Source organism: Sorex araneus, chromosome 3, assembly GCF_027595985.1.
Source record: "Sorex araneus isolate mSorAra2 chromosome 3, mSorAra2.pri, whole genome shotgun sequence".
NCBI classification, from domain to species: Eukaryota; Metazoa; Chordata; class Mammalia; order Eulipotyphla; family Soricidae; genus Sorex; species Sorex araneus.
The window spans coordinates 85,699,586-85,707,613 of NC_073304.1; positions in this window are offsets into that span (position 1 = coordinate 85,699,586).

Below are 8,028 nucleotides of genomic sequence, written 5' to 3' on the forward strand. Positions count from 1 at the left end.
CTACTGCCAGCAGGAGCTGGCGTGGAGGGGCTGTCCAGGATGGATTATCCTGTAGCGCTTCCTTGGAAGACGGGAGCCATAGGATAGCCGGTGAAGCCCTGGCCTTGCACGCAGCCAACCTGGGTATGATCCCCGGCATCTTACATGGTCCCCCGAGACCCATCAGGAATGATCCCTCAGCTCAGAGCCAGCAGTAAATGCTGAGAGCACTGCCAGCTGTGGCCCCCGAACACAGAACTTCCTTGGATCCTAGCCCCTGTGGCTGTGTCCCCTCCCCCCTACACCTCCCACTTTGAGTCGTGGATGTCTGAAACGAAGCAACCGACACCACATCTCTCCCTTTCTTGTCCCTCCTCAAGGGAAGAGGGGAGTGGTTGGCAGAGCCCTGCCACAGGGAAGCTGGCGGGCAGCCGCCCCAAGTTCACTCTCCCAGCCAATGGCAGCCCATTGGCAGCATTGCTCACACGGCTGCCCGGAGTCCCGGGACCCTTGGCAAGCTGGGGCACTACTCATAACCAGCATTGAGCGAGGCAGTCAGCCCCTCAGCCTGCCCCACCATTCGGCACGGCTCAAATCCCACCTGCCCCAGGGCCAGACCCTTCCCCATGGCCTAGGAATTGCTGGGTTGGATTTTACTGAAGGGAGCAAGTCACGTTTCCTGAAAGTCTGCAGAAGTCTGACTTCCCAGACTTAGGCCAGGAAGCGAAGGAAATCAGGCTCATTTTGCCATTGAAAGCCTAGACCTTGGGAACTGCAGGAGAAGCTGAGAGAGAGAGAGACTCGGTGTGTGTGTGTGTGGGGGGGGGTACGCCTTATTCACCTCATCCCTTTCTTCTGTCCTTTGTGGCCCCTCTTTCCTTCCACGACGATTTTGGAGCTGATCTCAAGCGTCGAGTTCTTTGCTGCAGACTGGCATTCCTGCCATCGTAGATGCAGGTGCAGAGTCGTTCACCTGCCAATGCCCATTGGCCAAGAAAATGGGTACTGCCAGTGTGAGAGGTAGTCCTACGTGGTGTAAGAAATCCAGACTGACAGGCGCGACTCAGTGTTGCCATATCAAAATCTCATCATTTCTGGATTGCGAAGGGTCTGCGTCGGGCTGGCAACACGCTGTTCATATCTAGAGACAGAACCAAGGCCTGGAGCTCAGGCAAGAAGCTCAGCGCCCCTGAGTTTGGCTCACCAGACAATCCATCCCCCTCAAGTGTTATATTGGAAGTCTTCCTATCACATATTTTGGGCGGTTCACGCCCCAGAGATACTGGGGCTGACACTCAGGGCTTCCACACACAAAGCATGCAGCTCCAGTCCTTTGAGCTACCCTCTGAGTTCCAGTTTTCCACTTATATTTGAAATGGTTCCAGAGTAGGGTGAGAGGAGACCATACAAGGGTTAAGACTCATGCGTTTAAAAAAGAAAAAAGAAAAGAAAACAGGGCTGAAAAGAACAGAGAGAGCAGAGAGAGAGAGAGAGAGAGAGAGAGAGAGAGAGAGAGAGAAAAGCACCTGCCATAGAGGCAGGCAGGGGGTGGGGGGCTGGGGGTAGATGGGAGGGAACCTGAGGACACTGGTACTGGGAAATGTACACTGGTGGACGGATGGGTGTTGGAATACTGTATGACTTAAATCCAATTATGAACAGCTTTGTAATGGTCTATCTCACAGTGATTCCATTAAAAGGTTATAAATAGGGGCTGGAGAGATAGCACAGCGGGTAGGGCGTTTGCCTTGCACGCGGCCGACCCAGGTTCAAATCCCAGCATCCCATATGGTCCCCTGAGCACCGCCAGGGGTAATTCCTGAGTGCAGAGCCAGGAGTAACCCCAGTGCATCGCCAGGTGTGACCCAAAAAGCAAAAAAAAAAAAAAAAGGTTATAAATAAATAAATAAAGTAGATCTTAGGTTCTTAAAAAAGGAAAAGAAAAGAAAAGAAAAAAGAAGAGAAAAGAAAAGAAAGAAAATAGGGCTGGAGCTATAGTACAGCAGGCAGGATGTTTGCCTTGCACGCAACCAACTCGGGTTGGATCCCTGGCACTCACTATGGTCCTCCGAGCACTGCCAGGAGTAATTCCTCAATGTAGAGCCAGGAGTAGCACTGTAGCACTGTCATCACATTGTTCATTGATTTGCTTGAGGGGGCACCAGTAACATCTCCATTGTGAGATTTGTTGTTACTGTTTTTGGCATATCGAATACGCCACGGGTAGCTTGCCAGGCTCTGCCGTGCAGGTGGGATACTCTTGGCAGCTTGCTAGGCTCTCCGAGAGGAATCAAACTTGGGTCAGCAGCATGCAAGGCAAATGCCCTACCCACTGTGCTGTGAGAATTGCTGGCTGTGTCACACACACACACAAAAAGACTCATGCATTGCGTATGGTCGACCCAGGTCTGCTCCATATGGTCCCTAGAACACTGTGGCGTCACCGCAGAGGCCCCAGGACAATCAGAGTGATCTCCAGCAGCACAAGGCCTGAGTAGCACCACATTCTTGGGCCTTTGCATTGAATCACCCACCCAGGTGGCCGAGAATTGGTTGGGACTCGTCCTGGACTTCTGTAGCATTTCTTGAGTAGCCTCCACAAACAAACAAATGAAAACCAGTGTCAGGCTCTGAAGATGTGGCTCAGGGGTCAAGCTGTAAGTGACATGCCCAGCACCAGAGCAAGTGTGCCCCTGCGGGCACTGCTAGTGTGCAAGCACTGCAACACACAAGTGAGACCCCAGACGCCACCACCACTACCACCACCACCAGAACGAACAAGAATTCTTGTGTGTGTGTGTTTGGGGGTCATACCCAGTGCTGCTTGCGTTGGGGTCAATTGCATGTAAGACAAGTGCCTTGATCCCTGTTCTATCTCTCCGTGCCCCACGCCCCCCAAATAAATTATTTTTGTTTGTTCGGGGGTTACACTCTATGATACTCAGGGCTTACTCCTGGCCCTGCCTTTAGGGATTATTCCTGGTGGGTTTGGGGGACCATATAGGGCACCAGATATTGAACCCAGGGCAAGCACCTTACCCACTGTATTATTGCACCAGCCCCAGAAGAATTCCTTCTAAAAATAATGAATAAACCAACACGTGCGTGTGTTTGTAGCACCTATGAAACTTGTGCCGGGTGCTCAAAGGCACTTGGCCAACGTAATGATGTGTCAGGAATGAGGCTGCCACTAGGCACGGCACCTGCTCCACTTCAAAGATGGAATCACGGGGCAGAACCCGGGACTCACTCAGGTGCAAAACCAGCACCTTTTATCAGGGGCCTAGGACTGCCCGGCCTCTGCCCAGGACGACTGCTGGGTGGTGGCAGCCACGAACCACATTCCCTTAGACATTCAACATCCGATGGTTTCCTACGGACTCCCTGCCGGCGAGGGGGACCCCTGACACTGCCCAGCGCCCCCCTGCCTCTCAGAGCATGCAAAGGCCCCAGGCTCATGGACACCCTTCAAGTTGCACAAGGTGGGCAGTCGGTGGAGGGAACCTGGGAACATACATGCTGTCAGGCTGGGCAGGTGAGTGCCGAAGGTCCCCGGTGTTGTCCCCACTCCAATTCTCCAAGGCACTGACAGGGACCAACAGTGACACTGGGGCACAAGAAACGCAGCACGGGCAACTGATTAGGCACCGAGTTGGCACACCTCTGTGTGCAGGGTGGGTGTATGGGCGGGAGGGGCCTGCTGTGGTATGAGGAAAGACAGGGGCACGGAGAGCAAAGCGCCAGCTGGGCTCTCTGCCTGTTTGCAATGCTTTGGCTTTTTCCTATCGCCCTAGGGTGGAGGGGTTCAATGGGCTTCAGTAGAGGGATATTGGTCCTTCAGGGGTCAGCTTGCTCTGCCTACCTGTTTGAAGATGTGTGAGAGTGTTTTGGTGTGGGTCTGGGAGCTATTCCTGGCTCTGGGCTTAGCATTGCTCCTGGCAGTGCTTGGAGGACCGCATGGGGCTGGGGATGAAAAATGGAGGGATGGTGGGGAATGGGTGGGGTGGCGGGTCTCACCTGAAAAGCACATGCTCCATCTCTTGGAGTCTGGCCCCTGGGACAGAATTCTGAGATCAGAGATCATGTGGGCAATGTCTTTCAAATCTGGGCACTTCTCATGATAAGGGGCTCAGCCCCAGGAGTCAGAGTAATACAATAGTGCTGTGAGTAGGGCTCTTGCCTTGCATGCACCTGACCCAAGTTCAATCCCCTGAGCCCGCCAGGATTCCTGAGAGCCCTGAGCACCACTGGGTATGGCCCCCCAAAATAAAAAACAAAAGCAAAAGTTCGGGTCCCTCAGCCCGCACCAATGACGATGCAGTGGAACTCGTCTTCTTGCAGAGGTGGGGAGTGGTGTAGATTCAAGCATCAGGGACACGTCCAGCTGCAGGGCGGGAGCCAGGTGCCCCTGAATGATAGTAGAGATAGCACCCAACCAGGACTTCCTTTCCCTCTCCCCTCAGGGCAATTTCACCTGCCTCCTTCCCAGGTAGGATGGGAACTTCTGGGAAGCAGAGGGTGCAGGAAGCAAAACTTCAGGGGCTGGACTGTGAGGATCAGCAAAGAATCCTATTTCACCCAGGGCCGGGTTCTAATACCTCCTGCCAGGCTAGAATCACACCCAGGGGAAACTGCCCTTAAAAATCTTTTCAGACATTCACAAAGAACAGCAAGCACAGATCTCATTTCTCAGGGAACCACGGCCTGCCCATTTTCCCTTTTGCTTGGAAGGGGTGTCTTCCTCCTACTATCTCAACTGAGCAGTGGAAGAAAACTGTTGGCCTCAGGGCACACTGGAGCAGAGAAACATCTGAGCAAATGACAGGAAAGGCTGCTGGGTCCCTGATGGATCGATGGAGTGATAGCTCCCTGGAACTGTGGTCATTCTCCCCACCCACACCTTGCGCTCATCACCTAGGGTCTTGGGAATCTCCATCTCAATTCCTGTCTCTGAGTCTGCAGTCACCTGGAGCTGCTCTTCCTAAATTTCCTAAATTCCTGACCCATGGACTTGGTGGGACTCCTCGATATTTGTGGTCTCGAAACCTTCGAGCCATGGGTGGCACAGAGCACCAACCAAGAACACGGATCGGGGTGGGGTGCGATGGCTGTCGACGTAACCCACGAGGACAGGATTTGCTGTGAGGAGCGAGGCCAGGTCTGACTTTTAGAAAGGTACCCTGGCCCGAGGAGCAGGGGCTGCAGAAGGGGCTGAGCTGTGGGAAGAGCGGTGACGAGGCCAGAGAGATAGTACTGGGGTTAAGGTACTTGCTTGGCATGAAGCCTAACCCAGGGTTCATTCCCCAGCGTCACTGGACATTGCCCAACACCTTCCCCCGCCCCCATCAAAAGAGCAGTCAGGAGTCTGCCATTGTCTCAACGAAGGGCCTCCACGCTGACAATGTCTATGACAGAGACTGACAGAAGAAAGACGCAGCAGATATTTGCTGTCTTGAGAGAGTGGGGGTTGGGCCACACCTGGCCCTGTCCGGGACTGCTGCTGGCTCTGTACTTAGGACTCAGCACTCCTGGTGGGGTGCCCTGATCAGCCACATGCAAGGCAAGCACCTACACACTAGACTGCATCTCCAGCCCTGGTTTTGTTTGTTTGTCTTTGAGGAGGAGACAGTGCCTGAGATTGGACCCAGGGCCTCACATTCACCACCAATGCTCTCCCCCTGAGCTTCCTCAACATGGCCCCACAAGAGGAAGGGTGTTTGTCCCTTCCGCCTCCCCCTGCACCCCAGGCATGGTGGCCCCAGCTTTCAGAACCTATTGGAGAGCAGGTACAAGACTGCAGTGATGAGACACGTGAGGCCTCATGGGATGGGGGTAGAACCAGCCCCTCTCCCTGCCCTGACGAGGCCCTGAGTTGCCACCCACAAACTGCTCCTCAGGCTCCTGAACGGCCATGATCCCAGAGGCACACACACCAATCTCGGAATCCAGCGGCTTTGGGCAGAAATCCCTCCAGACTTATTACTAAAATATCAGAAATCCAAAATCAGGGGCCGGAGCGATAGCACAGCAGGTAGGGCGTTTGCCTTGCACACGGCCGACCCAGGTTCAATCCCCGGCATCCCATACGGTCCCCCAAGCACCGCCAGGAGTAATTCCTGAGTGCAAAGCCAGGAGTAACCCCTGAGCATCGCTGGGTGTGACCCCCTCCAAAAAAAAAGCAAAAAAAAAATAGAAATCCAAAATCAGCATAGGTCAAGTTTTCAATCAACATTAGCTGTGAATATTTGTTGCTTGGTTTGTTTTGGGTTTTGTTGTGGGGCCGTACTCAGGCCTTACTCCTGGCTCTGCACTCGGGGGTCACTCCTAGTGGGCTTAGGGGAGCATATATGGTGCTGGGGATCGAACCTGGGTTCATAATCAGCAAATTATTTAATGATGCCTTTTCGGCAGGTTTGATTGTTGGGGGAAATTCCAAATAATAATGGTCGTTCTTTTGTCGAAATATTGAATGTGATCAAAGTGGAGGTGGAGAGAGAGAGTAAAGTGGAAATTATCTGCCAAACAGGCAGGGGGAGGGGTGGGATGGGGGGTATACTTGGGTTCTTGGTGGTGGAAAATGTGCACTGGTGAAGGGATGAGTGTTTGACCATTGTATGATCGAGACTTAAACTGGAAAGTTTTGTAACAGTTCTCACAGTGATTCAATAAATTGAAAAAAATAAAATAAAATAAAACCATGGCCCCACAAGAGACAATTCTGAACAAGAATGGTTGGAGAATCTTGATCAGCATCCTAGAAGTAATAGTAGCAAAAACAGTATCATTCATGATATTCACAGTTCCCTGACACAGTCTGACTGGAAAGATAATACAGCAGGTAGAGTTCTTGCCTTGCACACAGCTGACCCAGGTTCGATCCCCAGCACCATATATGCTCCCCTGAGCCCACCAGGAGTGACCCCTGAGTGCAGAGCCAGGAGTAAGGCCTGAGTACGGCCCCACAACAAAACCCAAAACAAACCTAGCAACAAATATTCACAGCTAATGTTGATTGAAAACTTAACCTATGCTGAGCCCTGCTCTGAGCACTTTTCACAGGCTCACATTTGACACTCCACTGTCGCCCTATGTGACGACACAGAGGCCCAGGACAGTTCGAGAACCTGCCCAGCAGAACCCCACCGTCATTCCCATGAGTTGCAGAGCCTGGGTTCAAACGGGCACTTCCTCTGGTGGGAGGGGAGAGAGGGAGGCTGGTGTGGGACCTGGAGGATTTCTCAAGCTCCCCCCCAGCACAGAGCCCACTGGGAGGGGCGCACACCAGGAACATCCACCTTTTATCCCAGCCCGCGCCTCAGGGGAGCCGCCTAAGGGACTCAACTACCACCCAGGCCGGGGAGCGCAGAATAACATCCGATCATGGCACCAGGCCTTGCTTCCACCACACTCCAGTAAAAATAAACTTCTCCCTCCAAATATAGAGTGGTTAGAAGTGCCATGTTTTACAGGAGAAGAGGCAGTTATTTGGCCTTAAAAATAGACAAGTTCTGGCTTTCCCCACCGATCTGGGCAAGAGCGCTGCTGTTTCCAAATGGAAACAGCAGTCGGGGGTGAGCCCCCCTCAGACTGACTCAGCGATCTGAGGAGCCGGACTAGGACTTACATCCCCTTGCTGGGCCTCAGTTTACTCCTCCCACAAACAAAGAGGTCAAACAGGAGTTCAAGCCCATAGTGATGATGGGAAAGGGGAAGGGAGGTGCTCAGAGGGCCGAAAGTCCCCACCTCACTGCGGCCAGCACAGACAAGGCAAGGTCGAGTCAGCAGCGTATTCTCCCAAGGATTTCTAGAAGGGTCAGAGCTAGAAATGACCCTGAATCAGACACGAGTTGCAAGGAAATGGAAGAAGCCCCTGTCTTCCCTTCCCCCGACTACCCAACCTCCTGAGATGTGTCCTTGATCCCAGGAACGTGGGGGTCCTTGGTGGCACCAACGCCACTGTCGCCAGGGTTGAGTGCTGGCTACTGGCAGGTCCTCTGTTCGCTGTAGTGGCCGGGCACTCTTGCACCCCCACTCAGGGCAGCACTGCAG